The 18120-nt window shown below is 43.9% G+C and overlaps 1 long non-coding RNA gene across 2 annotated transcripts; it reads left to right on the forward strand.

Moving 5' to 3' along the window:
- The first annotated feature begins 25 nt into the window (after positions 1-25).
- Positions 26-7052, forward strand: LOC146436569 (uncharacterized). Of its 2 annotated transcripts, none has more exons than XR_014852706.1 (3): positions 26-716; positions 1729-1806; positions 1995-7052. It is a non-coding gene; the product is annotated as an uncharacterized LOC146436569 (long non-coding RNA). The 2 variants fall into 2 exon arrangements; XR_014852707.1 differs by having other exon boundaries at positions 26-314.
- Positions 7053-18120: the final 11068 nt, after the last annotated feature.

Here is an 18120-nt window from a genome sequence, read left to right on the forward strand (position 1 = left end):
CCTGCTGTCAGTGGCTGATAATGGGCTCTGTGCCCTCCCAGGACTGGGTCCCTCCCAGCTCACATCCCATCACCATCCTTCTGCCAAGGTCATTCAGAGGCTGCAAAAATGTTGATGTTGGCACAAAGGCAAGGCAAGGAATATTTAATGTGGGATACAAGAGAGTGGGATGCATCAGCTCAAACTTACTAAAGTGACCCTGGGACTACCTTCAATTTGTTTTTACAGGAAGATTAGTATTTAAGGATGCAGGAAGCCACTTTACGTGTAATACGATCTTGCTCACAAGTTTCGCCTCATGACAAAACAAACAGGTACTTAAATAGTAGATGATTAAGTAATTTGCTATTTGCAGCCTGAGCAAAAGTCGTGTTCAGTATTTATCACATCGACGGAACACTTTCTTCTAGAAAGTTTAAAAAAAAACAAACAGTGCAATTCTTTTGCAGTCTTTGTACAATAGATTGGTATCACGTTTCTGAGGACAAAATGTGAATGAGCAGCAGTCCCGAGGTCCCACATGGGCAGCATGATTCCCGTCAGTAGAGATGTGTAAATAGAGAGGGCACTGTTTGGCTGACCACCATCAGATGGCACCAGGATGGACACTGCAACATTTGTGTCACTTACCAATCCAAGAGGGATTTCTGCCCGAAAAAAAGACTGCAAATCTGTGCCATCAGATCAGAGAGGCATTGCAGTGAAATCGGTGGCAGGTAAACCTCAATCAAATGAAAGCACATTGTTCTCCGTAAAGCAAAGAGCTGTGTGGCCACAGCCAGGGGCTTGAGTGCTGATCTTAAAATTTCAGTTAAAATAGTTCATAGGACAGTAACAATTTCATTAAGCAAGAGGAGGATAAGCTTTCTCATTTTGGGGGAAGCTAGGTTAACTAAAAAGGGGGAAGAAATTTCTAACCTTTTCATGATAAAGACTTTGCCCTTCTGAAATCAAGGTCCCTGGGAGAAGCAGCACAATAGCACAGAGGTATTTTGATGTTCAGTGATGTAGTACATTTGCTGCTATACAGGATTTTCAGAAGGACCAACGGACTCACATTACTTGGGCTCCTAAGTGCTTTTGGAAATCCTTCTGAGACCCTGATTGTGTCTTGGCTTTTCAATATCTAGAAAAATAAAAATAAATCTGCTCCTCGGTCCTTAGCCGAACAGTTCATCTGCTTATCCCGGCCTCTCTGTGATGATCCAGGCCTGTGCAGTGGGCAGGGACATGTTTGCATTTGGTACTGTCTCAAAAAATATGAGGTGATATTAGGAAGAATGCAGCTTTAGATTAGTTCTTTTTTTTCCTAATGCAGTTTCTGTCTCCAGTGGCTGCCAGCCGAAGCGTTGCCTGGCCTCACATATTAAGTGTTTCTGTGTGTCATTGATGCAAACATTCAAAATACATTAACAGCTCAGGGTGGCTTTTTATGCAATGTTATTTTCTCAGAGAAGTCTGTCAGAAATGAAGGGGAAACTGTGAGCATGTCCTGACTTCCCCACCTCCAACAGGCACTGGGAAACTCAATCTCATTAGTTTTGCTTGGGAAGGGGTTGACCTTATGGGACTTCCAGACAGTTCTTTCCACAAAGCTTTTAAAAATAGAGACTCAGAAGCTTAAATGGCAAATATGGTACTTATATGTAATAAAGGGGTGACTTGTATGACAAAGATTTTACAGCCTGAATATAAACTGAAAATTTGTTGTGGTTTATTTAATATTAGATTAATTTCATATGACTTGCAAGATTACTCATGGATGATGTCCATATTTCTACTACAAAAATAAGTGCTACATCAATGGTAAGTAGTTCTTTGTAACTGAGAGACACCTTGGAGTACAAAGTAGGAATTTGGATAGAATGGAAATGGTTTGCATATCATTTTACATCTTATCAAAATAGCAGAAATATTTTACACTTTGTCTAACTTGGAACATAAACTAGGAATTTGAATATTGGAGAAAGATTTTACATTCTGTTTATATGCAGGCTCTGATAGAACAGATCCTGGCTCAATCCATTCCCACTGTAGAAACAACAAGCATCAGATGAAGAAAAGAGAGGGAATACAGGACTGATGCCATCATAACACAGTCAAATTTGTCTTGATTTGTGCATGCCATGCTTTTGGTGGGGTTTTTCTGTTGGAGTTGCAGTCTCCTGTCCTGACTAGTGCAGGCAAGAGGGATCTCATGTGGCTCATCACAACATTTTATTCTATATCAGCTGCAGGAATTTAACAAAAAATGGAAAACCAGTTCTAATTTTGGGTGCGTGTGGTATTTTTAACTTGCTATCAGTAGGCAAACAGAGAGCAGTAATTACATGAGCATAAATTTATGGGGGTTGGGTATAGCAACACAAAGCATTAAATACTTCTGTGCATGTTTGTGCTTGAAAATGCTTCTGCTGGGCCATGTTTGTGGTGTGCAGCGGGGTGAAAACACAGCAAGAGAAGTCTGTGACACAGGGAGGTTACCTACCTCCTGCAATGTCTGGAAAAGCTGCAAAACATTTCTCACATTCAGATGCCTCTGGAATGAGGGGTTGCATCTTCTCTCCCTCTGATGGAATGGGCTCTGCCAGCGGGTCATGGAGCCACATGCTTTGTTTTGCACTTTCAGATTTATTATTAATACAAAAGTGACTGGGAACTAAACTTCTCAAGAACTAGAAACAAGTGTGTCATTAAGGTCTGGAAAAGTTTTATTTGAATTCATCTCTGTGAGATGCTCCTGAGCCATTTTCTTGCTGGCTGCTCCAAGCACAGCATCCCACATCCTGGGGCAACAGTGCCCATGTCAGCTGCAGCAGGATACATCCAGTGTGGTTTTCTATTTTGTCATATCCATCTCTGTCTAAGCCAGTTTGTGGTTTGTGTACTGGTCATTGCACAAGTTCCCAATACTTTTCATGTTGAGTAACCTGGTGCTTCCTTCTGCACAAGGAGAGGTACTGGGCTGTTTTCTTTCTGTAGGGATTTATTTCCTGATCCCTAAAGAAATGCAGAAAGTGCCTTTGCTTCCCATGTGATTGCAATTCCCATAATGACAATAAAGTACTAAATTTAGACAAAATTAATGTCTCAGTGAAATAAAGGGGGGATACTGATGTCTCCTGAGAGCACTTTTTCAGGCTATTTACTGAACCAGAAAGGCAACATATCATCTATTTATAGGCTTTGTATTTGAAAGTTTTCTTCTCAGGCATAAAACAACTTTGCTGTTTGGGCTTATTACATGCTCTGTGTGTGTGTGTGTGTGTGTGTGTGTGTGTGTGTGTGTCTCCATGTTTGTGGAAAAGTTAGTATTTCTAGGGATGAGCATATGTATGGTTAAGGAGGATCCACAGTGCAGGTCCATTATGGGATTTTGCTTGTTTTACTGCAAAAAAGGACTGCTTTATATCCTAACCACCATCAAAATAAGCACATTATAATATTGTAAAAAAACATTATTAGGGAAGGAAAAATTGTCTCCATTAAAAAAAAATTCTATTCTACAACATGGAAGTAAATCACAAAATCTAAAATGTTTACAGTTTCTCATAGAACTATAGAACAATTTGAGTTGGGAGGGACCTTTCAAGATCATCTAGTCCAAAGCCCCTGCCACAGGCAGAGAACCTTCCACTATATGAGGTTGCTCAAAGCTCCATCTTTCCTAACTTCAAACACTTCCAGTCATGGGGTGTCCACAACTTTTCTGGACTGTTCATACAGTCTGTTGTCATGAAGCCTATTCATACCCACCCTAATAATAAAAAAAAGGGAAAAAAAATCTGTATACTCAATTTAAGTCCACCCTATTTTAGTTTAAAACCACTGCCCGTTGTCTTAGCATGACAGGCCTCAGTAAAACGTCTCCATATTTCTTATAAACTAAAAGGTAGCAATAAGGTCTGCCTGGAGCCTTGTCTTCTCCAGGCTGAAGAACACCAACTCTCTCAGCCTTTTTTCACAGAACATGTGTTCAAGTCCGTGAATTCCAACAGGGCAGGATTGCTGCAGTCCAAGCTATCACCAGTTTTGTCATCTCTCATTAGCTCATCCATGTTGATAAGCAACAGGACTGGTAATTCTTCTCCTCTGGTCAAGCTGTTTGTCACCTGGATTAAGAAATCATCCTCAACACCCTCCAAGAGTCTCCTGGATTGCTTACAGCTTACTGTGCTGCTTATCCAAGAGATATCAAGGAGTGCCCCAGCAGGATCAGAGCATGGGAGCACAGTGTTTCCTGTAGTGGAAGTAAGAAAACTTCATCAACAGCTTCCCTTGCTCTGGTTCCCTGCAGGAAGACCAAACATGAGGTTTTCTTTGTTGGTTTGCCCCTAGATTTTGCTTACAAGCTCTCAACCTCTTGATCACTGGTTTTCAAAGATAGTTGTGTGCATTCAGTCTATTTTTTTCACATGTAGGGCAAATGCCCTACCCTCTGTCCTTGCTTGTCCCTTCTGGACAGTCTGTAGGCATTGACTGCAGAGTTCTGATGTGGCTACAGTTTCTGTTTCTTACTCAGGTGCCCCATTTCCGAGGACAGAAACCCACCAAAAAGAGCTCTGATTTATCTAGTGACCAATCCCTTCATGATTTAGCGATATCTACAAGCAGGAGGTAGTGGTAGGTGAAGTAAGAAAACATGCTGGAAAAGAGGTAGAGGCTTGTCCTGGGAATCATCAACAGATGATTTGTAGGAAAAAGCATGATGCAATTAAATGGTTACAAAGCAATGTAGGTTGGGCAAATGCTTTCATATCTGTTTTCATTAAAGCAATCTAGCTGAGCTTCTGGCAGAAAAAAAACTACTTGTGGTGGGGGAGAAGATTTAAGGAAAAAGAGGGAGAGGATCCCAACTCAGCCCAAAGCTACATGTTGGTGGCTGGTGGATGAGACCAACTTGTGGTGGCATTTTAAGTTTTGGTGGGCTTATTTCCATCATGAATTCATGGTGTCACATGGGATGAAGACCAGCCAGAAGCTGGGAGGCAAACAAGGAATTGGCCTGGAAAAGGTGCATGGTGGACATTAGTGCCATAGTAACCTGATGCTTTTCATGTCATGTTTTCAAAAGTGACTGGTGTCTTTCAGAGGATAGTCTAGGTACCCTAAGTATCTAATTTTCAGAAAGCATTTTCAGAAGTTCTGCTCTATTCCAGGAGGCTTTCCAGTGGCCCACCATAAATGGCAGCATTCAAAGTCACTGATCACTTCCAAGTCTTGTCTATGGGCAACAGGCATTTTCTGGATTACTCTAAAATCAGTCTGAGTCACTAATGAGTTTAGATAAAGTTTTTTACCACTACGTTTATTTAAAGCAAATCACTGTTACATTTCCCAGAGGAAAACACTGCCAGCACCGTCAGCAAGCAATACATTGATTTTAAATCAGCAAGACTGCCATTGATCTTAGCAGCTATTTATTGCACATGTTCCCAGCAGCCACTTTCTAATGGAATTTTAACAATTTAGTGGGGTCAGTTGAAGGTCTTGAGGAAGCAAGGGAAAGATTTGTCTCTCGCAGGAAGTGCCTCCCTAAAACAGAGCCTTCACTCACAATCACAAGACAGAGCGGTACACTTCTCAAGTTTTGGTGAATCCTGATGATTCATTTTCAAGACATACATAGTTCTTACTTTATTCAGCTTGTCCTGGCAACATAGACACAGTTTCACCTCCGTCTGATTAATTCCCTAAGCTGCTGGTTGCTGGAAGCTGGGAAATACAAAGCAAATATGTCTAGCCTCTTGGCCTCTTCTGGGGCTCTGCTGGCAGCCTTAGGATAGACAAATCCTTTGCTTGGTGCAGTACATCTACCCTTAGATTGAAAATACTGGCGTAAGAACTGGTCTAAATAAGCCTCCCTTTCTTTTTTCTTCCCTACAGAACTTGGCCTTTCTCATCTGAGTTAAGGTCTTGCACCATGTCGTGGTTTGACCCTGAACAATTTCTTGTTTGGCTGTGCCATTTCCAATGGTTTAACAGGAAGCAACATGCAAAACATTCCTCTCTTACAAAAACTACGTTAGTTGCCATTTCACTCTGTTTTCTTGCGTGTGATCTCAGCTCCAAAAGTGTCGCATGGATACGCAGGCAAAAATAGGAGGAGTAGGAAGGTAATAATGATTGTTAAATGTTTAAGAAAAATTATAGTTTATAAAAAAACTGAAAGGGATAATAGTGCTTGATTTGGGGCGGGAGGAGGTGGCTGGTGCATGGTTTGAGTGAGGCTGGTGCCCTGCCTTCAGTGCCAGGGTTCTGTTCTGGAATTGCCGCATGCTCAGCAGCTCCTGCCAGGCTGTTACATTCCTGTGTCCCTCAGACAGGCACCCTCATCCCACCTGGCAGGCTGGGTCTGCATGCTGAATGGCACACAGGCCACAGACACCCTCACTGAAGCCCACAGCACCAGCTATTCCTGAGGAAAGGTGTTAAGTCCAGACAAATCCTGAGATTTGTACAAATAGCCCAACCACACTTTTCTCTGCCTCCTACACACACACAATGCACATTACCTAAAAGCCACAGGTAACATAAGCACTTGACAGGTGCCTGTAACTTTACCTGAGACTTAACTTGTAAGAGTGCTGTGGTTGTATTTCTTTGCATACTACAGACTGCAACATAATCCAGCAGATAACGAAGGATGAGGGCAAAGGAGCACCATGAGGAAGTGGTGCTATCTGTCCCCTCCACCACCTGGCACTAAGCCCAACAGGGAGGATGTTCTCTCTGGCACACTTCTTGTGTGTTTGGTTAGGACCAGGACAACAATAGGATTGTGTGAGAGCTCCTAGGTCCTTTTGGGAGGTCTGGATTATGGCATGAGTGGCAGTACCCTGTATGACAGATAAGAAAAGGGAAGGTGGGAGGCAGCATGTTCTAATAAATAAAAAATAAATAGGATCTGGAGTTTCAGTCGGGCTCTTCTGCTGACTTCATGGATGATCGTGAGCATATTTCATGGTTTCTGCACCAGTTTGCAAAAGGAAACAATGGCTGAAGGCTGTCTTCAAATCTGTCTTTCCCCTTTATAGGAAAGTAAGCTTGAGTAGGGCTAAATGCAACCAAAGCATACTCCTTTTTTTGGACAAATATCATTTTACCTGTGATTAAGCTGTAGCACTCAGGGGTAGCACAGCCCACAGGCAGCTAAAAGTGTGGCTGGTGGGCAGGAAGGTGTTTAAAGCAGAGCCCTGCTGTGAGCACAGCAGGGGCTGGGGAAGGCTGCTCCGGAGCTGGCCACACTGCTGAATTTCTGGCTAATACACGGCTGGGGTTTTTTGGACCTTCACAATGGTGCCACAGTTCCCTGTCACTATGGAAACTGCTTTTTGAAAAGGCACTAGTTTTAAAAAGTGAATTGAAACCAAAACTTGTGCTTTGTCTTCATTCTTGGCTCTGGGGTTCCCCTGGGAACAGGCAAAGGCTCCTGGAGGCTGGCCTGCCTCCTCAAAAGCCAAACTCAGGTTCACCTTCTTGAGAGAGCCACAGCTGAATCAGCAGCTGTTTTTTGCACAGATATGGGCAGGAATCACGAGAGCTGTTAAGTCAGCAGGAAAGACCCCCAGAATAGCTTGAGAGGAACCAAAACCAGTATCAAAATAACACAGAGTGGTCTGTCCCTCCTGTGTTTCATGGCCCACCAGGGACAGCCACAGGGTGTGCAATAAAATTATGTGCAGCTCAGACAGGTCCTTCTGAGGGCATTGAACACTTAAAAGACATTCCTCTGTATTGCTTTGTTCTCTAAAGTCTTGCCAAAGCTTAGATACAGGAGCCCAGGAGACAACACTAGAACCTAGAAGTCCTTTGCAGAGGCTCAGTGAGGACAGACACGTCTCCTTGCTGTTCCTGCTTCTTTCCTTGATTTCATAATTGTGCCCATGTAAGTCTCTGTGGAGCTCTTCTGTACTAAAAAGAAAAACTTGGGGGCTGGAGAAGTCCAGGAGCAGGGCAAAAAGTAGCCTGAGGTAGAGAAATGAGGGAGGGAGGTTTTTGAGTGAACTTTGGCACTAAAGGAAATCCTCACTTAATTATGTTTCTGGGATAAATTCTGGAAGCCCTGCATAGGACATACCCACTTGCAGCCCTTATGGAGACACCTAATTAGCAGGTGCCAGGGTCCAGGATATGAATCAGAGTAATTAATTTCTGTGTACAATTGGCAGAAGGAAGTGAAGACTTCCCCAGGGAAGACCCAGAAAACCAAGTAATTACAAAGAACTGGAAAGACAAGGCACAGTGTTTCCTTCTTTCTGAAATTTCAGCACCCAAACCCCACTCCCTTTTCATGTCCTGAAACAAAATGTTCATGTTTATGACAAAAGAAATTGAGGAACAGAATGTTAGAACCACATCCAGATCTGACCCAGTAAAATCAGTAGAAGTAAGGAGCTGGGCCTGATTTTTCCAACAAACTTACTTCCGGTCTGTTATCTGTGGCCATTCTGGGTTGCTTGGACCTCTCAAGCCTTTCTACCATCCCTTCCCACTTGCTGTGTCAGCATCTTGCCATGGAGCCCACAGCTCTGCTAAGAGCCTGCAAGAAGCCCAGGGAGAGCTGCGAGTGAGTCCACATGGGAAGGTGCCGTTACAATGAGGAGCTGCCTGCTCATGTGCAGAATTATGGTGCAGACCCTGGTCTGGAGGACAGGGACGATCCCCAGCCCAAATGTCAGAGGCCACCCCTTGTCCAAGACCAACACACAGTCTCCATGGCACACAGCAACCTGTATGACACAGTCAGGGGCTGCTGAAAAGGAGAAAATCAGTGATGGAATGGACCTTCTGAGCCTCAGGTGCCCTTGAATCAAGGCATGAGCCAGCAGCCACCAGCCCATGTAAGGGAGCCTTCGCTCCAGCCCTTCCACTTGCATTTATTTTTGGTCTGTTTTGCTTTCTCTCCCTTAGGGTTTCCCCTTCTCCTGGGCATGCTGTCAGTCCTTGTGCACTTTCCCAGCCGTGCTGTTCAGTTCAGCACTGCTGGTCACGCCATGCCCCAGCCTGGGAACTCCTGCTCCCAGCATGGCAACTCTGCTCTCCTCCAGCCAGAGCTGCATGGTGGCAGTTTTCAGCAGGGGGGTGCAGACAGACATGCACACATCCAGCCATCTGGGGTGACACTCCTTGATCATTCTGATCAGAAGGATGTTCAGAAAAGAGAAGTCATGCAGGATCCATGTTTGGCTCCTTTCAGACACTGCCAGGATGCCAACACACCAGGAAAGGAGAGACTGGAGAGTAGCTGGGGATAGCTACTCACATTTGCCCCTCACCTGGAGTAGCATATTCTTCTGTCTATGAATGTCCTAAGTGCTGCAGAACACAAGCTCAGGGGGAGCTCCCTGGTCAGTTCCACTACCCCTGTGCTTTACCTATTTTAAGATGCCAATCTGGAAGGCATAGCCTTGAATTCAGGACAGCATTTCTTTACCATAAACACCTGTGATAGCAGCCTCAAAGACAAGGATTTTTTCCTGATAGACTTAGTGGGTTTTTAACATTTCACTGTGCTACCAAGCCATTAGACTGCAAAAGTTTGTGGTTCCCACATCTGCACAGGAAGGACAAGTGCTACAAATAGAGCACATGAGTGTCCTGATGGGAAGGGGAGACACTGGTGCTGGCACCTGTCCTTTCCATCTGCACCAGGGCTTTAGGACAGGTTGCAAGAGCAGAGAGTGAATGCAAGAGGAGGTTTTAGGTTGAGCAGCAGTGTGGTAGCACCAGGCTGGCACCAGGCTGCTGGGCTGCATTCCAACTCACCTCACACTCCCACAGCAGCAAGCAGAGGAATGACAGCAAGGTCACGTTTGCCCCTTAAAGGCTCTGTTCTAAGAACCTGGGGATCTGAGGCAATTCAATCATTATTTTTTGTTCTTTCAGTGGAAATATTTTTAACTCATTTGGGATTTTTTCCAGCTCTTCTAGAGCTATCCCTTAAAAATGTCCAAACTTCAAACATTTGTCTGTGGGCGAAATAAAGAAGAACATTAGAAACAAGATCAGAAGTAGGCAAAGCTGACATTGACTGATGTCTTTGGACAACAAGTTCAGGCCCTGAGAAACAAAAAAATCTGGTTAGTGGTGGTTCCCTTCTTGGGGCGATTGTCTCTGCATTACCAGAGGATTGCCTTTTACCCAGCACTTTTAATTTTAGCAAAGAATACAACAGTTGTACTTCACCCAGTCTGTGTGATCTCCATCATCCTTTTGCTCATCCCATGCCTCACCTTCTGCAAGACTGAGGTTGTTACACTAGGATTTTTATTTAGACTATTGAAGATTTTTAGCGAAAGAAGGAAAATTATTTTACAAAGGAAAATATGGATGGTGCCTACAAATTTCTGTCCCTATTGCTAACCAGCTGTAGGAGGCAAGTAATTTAAAAATCCCTGTTTTGGCAGTGGAGAGTTAGGCAGCATTTGGTAACTGAAGTCTAAGACAATTATTCAGAAAGAAAGTTAGATTGCATTCCAAAGTCACTCTTATTGATCAAGTAAATAATGTGTCCTTGCAGTTATCATCTTCTATATTCTTGCTAAACACTGAGCTAGGATGGCTGTCTCCTAATCTCTCTTCCATGGAGCAAAACCAAATGCAAACAGAAGATAATGAAGATCAGCCTACCCTTTAGGAGAAGTCCAAAGTGCTTCTCTGCACTATTTCCAGTACTGTCATATCAGATAAATAGTTTTAAATTTTTCCTGTTTGGCACAGAGGAAGCTCTTTTTGCCACCAGAGTTCATGTCGTCTCTGAGAGAAAGTCAGCAAGTAGCCAGAGCATAATGCAGAATAAGCCCAGCATAAATAACTGAATCTGCATTTAGATCAATGGGTGAATTACAAATGTTTGAGAAACTTAAAGAAGAGATTGGAGACTTATCTTAATTTCTGAAAATAGGGTTTGATTTTCTTTTAAAGCTTTTAGTTTTTAAAGCTTCTGGATGATTAATGTTCATTTGTTTTCGTGAGGTGGAAACAGTCAGAAGATGACAATGTGGCTTTGCTGAGATCAGCTCAGATGTCTGTCCAGAACTGCTGACTTCAGGGTCTGCTGCTGAGTGCCTGTTTTTCACCTCATGGTAACTCATGTGTGTTCATGATGCTGCTGTGAAAAAAAAATACTACTCTTTTAGCAGTTATACTTTGTAGTTAACTCTCATAAGATGAAAGCATGGTATATTTTCCAGCAGGGACAGTGCACTAACACTAATGTTTTGTTTTGAGTAATTAGTGGGAACAAGGATTCGCTTCAAGTTGAGCTGGAATTTGTATGTTTTTACTACCCTTGATCACGGATGGCTGCTTTCGAGCAGGATCATGTAAACTGGGCAGCAAAAGTCCCTTCAGCTCAAGCCTCTCCTCCAAGTCTGGGTATTGCTGTGCATCTGATTATGCTGAGAAGTGGAATGGCAAAAGGATTAGGAAACTTTGAGTTCCTAGAGATATGTGCACATGATCTCTTCCAGCGTCTTCTTATCAAGGAGACACTGGAAAGACTCATTCATGCTGTCAGTGGCAGAGTCCATAATTACTGCTGTGCAAGCAAACAGCCTGGGGTTGATGGAAACACCCAAGAGTCAGCCCTTCTTTTGGATTAATATTCTGCCTCCTGTATCTTTATCAGGCAGACAGGATTGGAGAATATTGCTCTTGCACAGGTACATGTGCTGTTGTGCCTCAGCAGAATGAGAGGCGTAACTGGGAGCAGGGAGGAAAACAGACACTAACCTTGCAGTTAACATTACCTGGATTTAAGCCTCAGTTCTGCCACAAACCACCTGTTTGTCTCTCTCCATCTGTCTCTTGCTTGGTGCTCAAGTGAGGCACAGGGCAACCTGTGCTGTGGTTGGGATTTCTAAGTACTGCTGTAATAAATGTAGTGTAGACTGCTACTTTCCAGTGTTGTGCCTGGGAGAGTTTGCATCTCTGCATAAATATCTGATGGAGCAAGCTGAAATAGCAATAGCAACACAGTAAAATGGGTGTTCTGCCTTTCAAGTTCGTGACCTGTGCCTATTAAAGCATTTACAGGAGGTCTGATCAGCAGCCTGTTCAGGTTAATGACAGGCTGAGCATTCACCTCCGTGGGCTTCAGATCACACCCAATGGAATTAATTACAGAAACAATTGGGAGGAAAGAAACAATGAAAAGAAAAGCATAGTACTGGAGGATGCAAAAGAGAGTAGTGGCAACAATACTAAATCACTCAGAACTGCTTGAAGGCTCTTCTAGGTAAATGATTAAGAGTGTTATGTAATTATTGTGACTATGTAGGATGACAGGAAAATTAGATTTCATATATAAAATAGATTATATTGGACCACTACACGCTGACTTCTGAGTAACTGCATATAATTGACTTTACAGCAAAGAAAATGACCAAGAAAATGACCAAGCTGTTGATTAGAATAAGCAAAGCTGTAAAGACAGGCCAGCTTTGCTAAGGTACAGACTACAGGCATCAATGTGATTGCTCTGGTCTAAGGCAGACTGCTCTAAGTCTAAGACTTCAGAAGATACAATATTTGGCAGCAATATGAGTCAGAGATATTTTCCTCCCCAGCTCCTGGGTTTGCTCCACTTCCCTCTTGCTCCTGCCTGCCCTTCTGTGCCAGCACAGACCTTGGTACAGCCTTGCCATGAATCACATGGGGAAATGGAACCTTCCAAACAGTCTCACACACAGACAAGCAAACATACTTTGCTGGGTTATTTTTTAACCCAAATTGCCCCCACATGTGTCTCGGACCATTGGCTTTGGAGTGCTGGTGTTGACACCAGCACCAGGATAGCACAGGGTGAGGAGTGACATGATGAATGGGGCAAGAACAGGGCAGAGGCTGGTGGGCAGCCCTGAGGCACCAGCAGCAGCATTTTAATTCAATTTTTCCTTTGCCAAGGGATCCACAAAGCTCTCACGTGATCTAAAGATCACCAGAAAAACCCATGCTTGGGTTTCTGTTTGTTTGTTTTAGTGCAAATGGTGTTTTTACAGGAACCATTTGCTAAAAAAAAAAGTGTTTAACCTTGTAGGAAGTAACGGAGTGTGGATTTCTCATTCACTGAAATTCAGGAGCCTGAATATAAATTCTCCTTGCATTCCCATTCCTAGCACATCATTATTCCAATTAGGAGAATATTTAAGATATTTAAATAATCTCTCATTCAGCTACATGTATGAGAAAATGCATTCACTCAGTACAATAATGCAATTGTGCCTTTCCTCTGAGATGGGAAAAGAGAGGGGTTGGAGACATTTTGAGAAACAGTAACTGAAAAGCTAAGGCTGTCAGTCAGACTGGGTACAAGAAAACATGAAATCAAATAGCAGATACAGGAAAGAACCTCTCTGCATGCACAGATAGCAAAGGACTAAAGGAACAGAGCAACCTGTAAGATGAGATACTGCATTGCTTCACCAGCTAGAGAAGTGTGTTGGTTAGGGTTGACTCTCTTTCCAGCTGGCCAAGAAAACAGAGCACAAGTGGACTGATGTTCTTCTCACTTCGGCTGATGCAAATCAGGAGCAACTATCCTCGAGCAACTCACTTTGGCCCAGGCAGACATAACAAGGATTTAAGTGAAAAAAGGGTTCAAGCACAAAAGAAGAGGTGCAAAGCCTGGCAGTCAGCCCTTGCACTTTGTAAGAGCCGTAACATTTTTGTGGGGCTGACCTAAAAAACCATGAAGTCCCAGTGACAACTACTCACAGCACAGGTGCTGAGATGTTTTACTGTACAGCCAAAGGATCAGCAACAGAGGAGGCCTGTGTTTAGCCAGAGAGAACAAAAATATATTTTTACAGTTGTTTATGTTTATTTGGTCCATAAATATTGAGAGAGGATTCCTTTCTGGCCAGTCCATGGAGCCAATTAATTTGTTTTTCAGTTTCATATTTGTGACTGTAAGTTCAGAGGGGACTCAGGGTTGCAATACATAGTTACCACAGCTGCTAAAAATAGACCACAGAAACGTAAAATACACAGCAGCCTTTAACCACCACATTCCCCTGTACCTCAGCTCTTTGAAGTCCCTGTACTTTGGCACATTCCTGTATTTGGGGGCATGGAAGCCTGCTGTGGTTGTGAATTACCATGTCCAGAGCAACATGGGGAAGGAGACAAGATGAAGCATCTCCAAGAATCATCTCAAGCTCCTGGACACATGGCTGAACTCTGATCTCTCCCATAGGGATGTGTGGGGAAATGTTTTCCCTCAGGAAAACTAGGATTTCAGCCTTTTCAGTGTTGCATTGCATTGATTTCAACTGCAAACAGTTATTAAAATAGCAGCCTCTAAAGTCAAGAGGGAAAAGAACAAAAAGGATGTGACGGGAATCAGAACGATGCGATTTTGATCGATTTTTTTTTCTTGCAAAGTCACAAGCCTAGAAATAAATCCCACAAAGCAAAGTAAAAATCCTCTCCTTTCCAAGAGTGGGGAAATAGCCACTTTTATCCCTAGAATTTTCTGACCATCAGATATAAAACAGCACTGGAGAAACTCTATTGACTCAGTGATGAGGGAAGTAACCTCACCTAAACCTGTGAGCCCAGGGCTCTGTTGTACAGGGTTTGTTCCACTTTGCTGGGTCAGGGGAGCTCCAGGTGGGGTCTGCACTGGGCACCCTGAGCAGAGGGCACTGCCCTGGGAGCAGCTCAGTGAGCAGCCAGGGACCTCTCCAGTTGGTCTGGCAGCGGCAGGGACAGTGTTTTCCTGACTCCCTCCTTGCACCCCTCTGGATAACTGAGCTGGAGAGGTGGCCTGAATGAGGCAGAAGAGCAGCTACTGAGCCAGGGTGTTGGGCCAAGAGGGACAGGACAGCTTCATGAGGTGGGGATAAGGCTGAAGAAAGTAAGGGGAGGGTTAAAATAGTGGCAGTGGAGGTGTTTAATCTTGGACATGTGTCAAAGTAGATGCAGGAGAGGCCGAAGCAAGGCCAGTTAATGAACTGCTTCTTCAGGAGCTACTTTTGAATACTGGAACTAGGAGCAGTTTCCTGACCGGTAGGTCTAGGAGACATTAGCCCACCTAGTGACACAATTTATACCATTCTGCTTGGCATGTTCTCTTTCTCAGACCAGGAAACGGAGAGGATTTCATACAAAAAGCATAAAGGCGTTGGATTTGGCAAGGAAAGGCAGCATTACCAGGCTGGAAGTATGCCAGGCAGTAGGGAGGGGATGCAGCAGAGACCTCTGCCATTAATGAGCTTCTCTGAGTTTTTTCAAGTGATGTTGAGCTAAAGTTACTTGTCCAAGTAGCTTTATCCATAAAATCAACAGTGGTGCAGAAGGTAGCCTGTGTTTCCTTGCTCTCTGATAGTCCCCATCTTCCTCATCACTGAGGGGAGGCAGAAGATTTTTGGCTACTGCAGGGGAGGCCAACAGGGCAATGCTGTCTGGCAGCCTGACAGTATGGCAGAGAAGGGCCAGGCTCTGCAACTCCAGTTGTGAACAAGGTGGTATCTGTCATGATCCACCACAGCAGAGCTTCAGGGTGTTTTAGCTGCCTGTATTTAGGGTCTTAAGTTTGTATTTAGGGCCTCTAATTTTGTGCTTATGGCATAAATTTGGCATTTATGCAATATTCCAGGTGATCAGCTGGAGTCCTGTCTTCAGCACCTCTTTCCTGGCACTTTTCTCCTGTCTCTCTTCATCCAGCTCTGACATGGGCTCTGCCAGTGCTCTGGTGATCTCAGAGCAGCTGCTGGCAGGTGGATGGAGATCCCTCACACGTGGGTAAATGTAGCCCTACCTAGAATTGATCTATGTTGCATAATGTTCCAGTCCTCCTAGACAGTCCTTCATTCCCATCTCTGGGTCTCCAGTGACTGTCACCTAATCTATTCCTGCTGTATCACTTCCTGCATGCAGGGGTATTTGCAGGAGGCGTGTTTGGAAGGCTACATTGTGTGATGTGTTTGTGCTCTGGATTAGTTTAATGGAACTGCAGTGTCTCCTGCAAGACAGTTTCCCAGCTGGTAAATCATGTTTAAACAGTGCAAAACAAATATGCTATCTTATTGCTGCAATCTTTTTACATCTGGTTGCTTAGCATTGTTCCTATCTTGTGTCCACTTTGCAGTGCTTCAGCACAATTGCCAAACAAACTGGCTAAAAATCAATTTAACAGAGATCAGAGAAAAAAAAATCAACCGAACCCAAATGAGATCTAACAGCCACTGATGGGATACACAGACATATCAATTTGGCAGCCAGTCAAACTTCTTAGAGCCATCAGTTGTGCTCATTAAATGTCAGAGTTGTGAATTTGTGCTAGGCATTATCAGCAAACATCAGCTTGAACATGGCCCAGCTTGGTTGTGATTTTCTCCCCCACATTTCAGGTTAAAAGGTGAATGAGATGTCAGTAGAAATTCCATACCCCAGTTTGACTTCCAGAAACAAATTTCTCTGTCACAAAGCTAGGTTGTAAAGTTTTCCTTTTATGCCAAATAAAAATAAATATTTTCCCCAAGTACTTACAGCTACTTCTCAAGCCGAGTCTCCCACACCATATAGACTTGAATTTCAATGCCAGTAGAACTAGTACCAAGTTTTTATTTGATAATGTTCATTTATATAGCAATGTAAGTCCTCAAATATTTTTCTCTACAAGAAAAAGTGGTAGGGCTTCTGAGTGGGTTTTGATGTGGGTTTTTTTGACATGGAGGATTCAAAAAGCAGCAAACCTTCTTTAACACTCAAGCTTGGAAAGAAAGATGATGCTGTTACTGGGCTGTGTTTTCTTTAATATCATAGCAGCTCACAATTGCCAGGAGGTGACATAAAATTGAAGACAACTACAATGAGGTGGAGAAAACAGAATCCTTCTAGAAAACAGCAAAGAAAGAACAACAGCTCCCTTCCCCTAAGCAATGCAGAAGAAGGCACTGCCAGAACCCAGAGAGCTCCCTAGCCCTCTGAGGATCCTCTGCTCTGCACATCAGGAGCTCTCACTGGATTAGATTCAAAAAGCATAAATTAGAAGACTGAGTGGTTTGCCCTTTTGTGTGGGCTTTGGGAAAACTTTGGCACAAGTGTTTATACTGAGCAGACATCAGGAAAGTCATCTTTTTGCACCTGACAAGACCCTCAACAATGACAGGATTTACGTTGGGTATTGTTCAGGTAACTCTGCAGAAATCAGGGAGGTCTCCCACTATAAACTGGTTACTCAGCGTGGCCTAGGTTGTGAAACACACACCTGGCCAAGAGCTTGCCTCACTAAGGACCTTGGGATTTGACCTTTAATTCTGAACGTGTTCACTGTATAAACAAGCCATCACAATTCATCTGCACTGTGCTCATCACTGAGCCCATTCAAGAAAGGACCTGGGGTGAGGAGCAGGCAGGAGCTGTTCTGGCAGCGCCCAGGCCTGGTGATTTAGGGCTGAGACCTCCTTATCCCACCACACTGGCAGATGGGGAGCTGCCCAGCTTTATACCTGAGGTCCCAAGCACTCTGCAGGTCCCTCCATAGCACAGCCTTTGCCTGGAGTCTTCATATCCGAGCATTTGGAAGAATGTTCAAGAGTCACTCGTTCCTCTGTTTAAGGAAGAGACCTTGTTGCTTCTGGCGTGCAGTGTCACTATTGCATTATGTAAGAACTACCATCAGTGTTTGGATTAATGCTGCTGCCTGTGTCATGTTTCCAGACATGCAAACAGCTCTGGGACCTTTGCTCCCAGGCGCAGGTTGTGTGGATCCGAATGGAGGTGGGGAGAGGGAACCTGCAGCCTGGCTGAGCCACACTGGGAGCTGCTGAAGAGTGAAAAGTCTGTGTCAGACACTGCATTTCTCTCACACTCAACCCAAAAGGGATCAGTTCCTTCACTCCAGTACTCAAACACAGCAGCACCTTCAGGAGCACTTCGGTAGAAAGCAGCATTTATTTATTTGAGTGCTGAGTAGTGTTTGCAATGTATGCAAGAGACTCTTACCTCGGCTGTTACTTACCAGGAAGGAGGGTATGCATTCCCCACCTCTAGCATGCTAATTCTCAGGAAAGAGTTAAAATTGTAACTGCAGCTTCAAAATCTGCAGCTATTTGCACCTGGTTGTTGGGTCAGCAGTTTGCCTGATAAAGAAGCCCTGACCTCTTTACC

The sequence above is a fragment of the Lichenostomus cassidix genome, chromosome 5 (assembly GCF_008360975.1).
Source record: "Lichenostomus cassidix isolate B80296 chromosome 5, HeHo_3.0, whole genome shotgun sequence".
In the NCBI taxonomy this organism is placed as follows: domain Eukaryota; kingdom Metazoa; phylum Chordata; class Aves; order Passeriformes; family Meliphagidae; genus Lichenostomus; species Lichenostomus cassidix.